This window comes from Cebus imitator, unplaced genomic scaffold (genome assembly GCF_001604975.1).
Source record: "Cebus imitator isolate Cc_AM_T3 unplaced genomic scaffold, Cebus_imitator-1.0 Scaffold19, whole genome shotgun sequence".
NCBI lineage: Eukaryota > Metazoa > Chordata > Mammalia > Primates > Cebidae > Cebus > Cebus imitator.
This window is the reverse complement of record NW_016107334.1, coordinates 4,903,774-4,906,378: the sequence shown is the minus strand read 5'-3', so window position 1 is coordinate 4,906,378 and position 2,605 is coordinate 4,903,774.

The window sequence follows — 2,605 nt, the reverse complement described above, 5'->3', positions numbered from 1 at the left end:
TGCGGTGAGCCGAGGTCGCGCCATTGCACTCCAGCCTGGGTAACAAGAGCGAAACTCCGTCTCAAAAAAAAAAAAAAAACAAAAACAAGTGGCTAGTTTGGTTAGCAACTCAACCATACAAGTGCTGTTCCTCGTGATAACATTATACTTTGTGATGGAACAAAAGTGCTTCATGTAAACTTTCCATCTTATCACAAAAAAAGATAAAATTAATCATTTTATTGCCTTGTCAAGGACATTCTTAAGTGAAACTGGCTTTTGTTTCTCTTCAAGTGCATGGTGATAAACAGCGTTCAGTGAGATTGCACTGATTTCTGGTAAGGCGTATCGGTTTAACCCACCATCACTTTTGGGCCGTAAGTGTCAATCTCAACAAATTAAACAGGCCAAGAATGGTATCATGACAATTTTGACTGTGTGTACCCCCGAAAGGGTCTCAGAGACACCCTTCCTTGACAAAATAACAAAGACCACACTTTGAGAACCTCTATTATAAACGATGGATCTTCATTGTTTTTACCCTGCCCTGCCTTAAGTTGAATTCCATTGAAAATCCAGCCATTTAGAAATCATGACAGGCAGAAAGATATTGATGACCTCATTAGTCTATAAAAATCTGAATGTCTAAAGGCTGTCTTCCCTTTACTAAGCATAGATAAATAATGTGTTCTTCCATGGAATACTTTCTGTACATTTCATCTACATGGCTGTGCTGGGTTGGATCATGTATTAAGCTTCCCAAAGAAACAGAATCAATATGGTGTGTACACATGTATAAAGGGAGAATGGTGTGTTAAGGAATTGGCTTACATGATTATGGAGGCTGGCTAGTCCAGAATCTGCAGGATGAGCCAGCAAAGATCTAATGTTGCAACTCAAATCTCCAACCTCTGCTCCCTTTTGGCAGAATTTCCTCTTGCTTAGGGAAAGTCAATCTCTGTTCTAGTAGAGCCTTAGACTGAATTAGCAAGTCCCACCCAATTGGAGAGGGCAGTCTGCTTTACTCAAAGTCCACTGATTTGTTTATGCCAACCTCATCCAAAAACATTCTCAGAGAAGCATCCAGAATAATCTTTGGCCATGTATCTGGGCACCATCGTGCAGCCAGGAAGACATATACATCACAGAGAGTACCCCCTAAAAATCATTTCTTTGTCAGAACCTCAGAATGGAACAATAGTTGGGAATAAGATCAATTGAAGATGTAACCAGTTAATATGAAATCATACTGGACTGGAGGAGAGTGACCTTTTAATACAATGTAATTTGTGTCCTCATAAGAAGAGAAGCTACACACACAGACACACAGGGGGAGTGGCATGTGGTGAAGGACACAAACATTGGACTCTGTAAGCCAAGAAAAGCCAAGGATTGCCAGTAACACAAGAAGCAAAGTGAATGGCACAGAAAAGATTGCACTCTGGTGTCTTTGGAGAGAGAGCAGTCCTGCCCGTTCCTTGATTTTAGACTTGCAGCCTCCAGAAATGGAAGAGATAATACATTTCTGTTGTTTTACGTCCCCCAATCTATAGTAATTTGTTATGACAGCCCTGGACAGTGAATACAATTTCTGTAGTACTGTGTGGATAAAGTGTGTAAAAGTGGAAACAAAAATCTCTTCTTGGGTAAGAATGGATAAAGAGTTGGGATTTCTCTCAAAACGGTGGGGAAAGCAGGGACAAGACTCCTGACTCGGCTGTCCTGAGTGGCCTGACCCTTGGAAAGAGAGAGACAAAGCTAGGGATTGAGCAGAGTGCCTGGCAGAAAAAAGAGGACAGCGGTGATACTATAGAGAGCCAGCTGGAGACGTCGGCAAAATGAAGGATGCCAGTTGAGGGCGCGGGGTGGAAGGGTCAGAAGGGTTTCAGTCATTTTCTTCTTTGATATGGGTATCTACCCTGGAGAGCTTTTCAGAGTGCTACCTAAAAGTCACTTAGTGGGTCCCAGCTTTGCCTTCTGCAAAATTAGGAGTAAGAAAGAAAGCAGAAGAGGAGAGCCAGAGGGGTTGAGGGAAGAGGCAGACCTGCTGCCTCTCTAGAAGGGAAAAGAAATTGTCAGATTGCAGCTGGTAAATAAGATGTTACAGCGAAGCCTGAAAAGCCGGGTTCTTTCTCCTTTGTTGAGGCTCTACCTGCATAACATGAAGGGGCTCGGTGACAGACACATTAAAACACCATTACACTGTGAAATAGAACACAGTGTGAAAATAGATTTAACCTTCACAGCGTATCGATCTCTATCCTGCGCCGTGCCCAAGTTTTTGGACAACTATTTTATAATAGGTTTTACTTATTTTCCTGTTGCTATTCTGACTTCCTCAGAGGAGGGTGTTATTTTCTAAAAGCTCCTGACAGCTGAGAGAAGCAGGCTTGCTTCTCAGGGAGTGCCTGGCCTTGGAATGTTCCTGCCAGCTGCTCTGTAAACATAAATCAGTTTTGTGAAAGTGAGGAATGATTTTGTGGTGACTGCTGGGATGACAGACACCCAGGGATGAGGAGAACATTGCCAGTTTCTCAGGGAGTGGGAAAGAGAGAAGGTTAGGTCCATACAGGTCCAGACAGTGGCAGTCATCTGATGTCTACCGCTCTTTTTTTTTTTTTTTTTT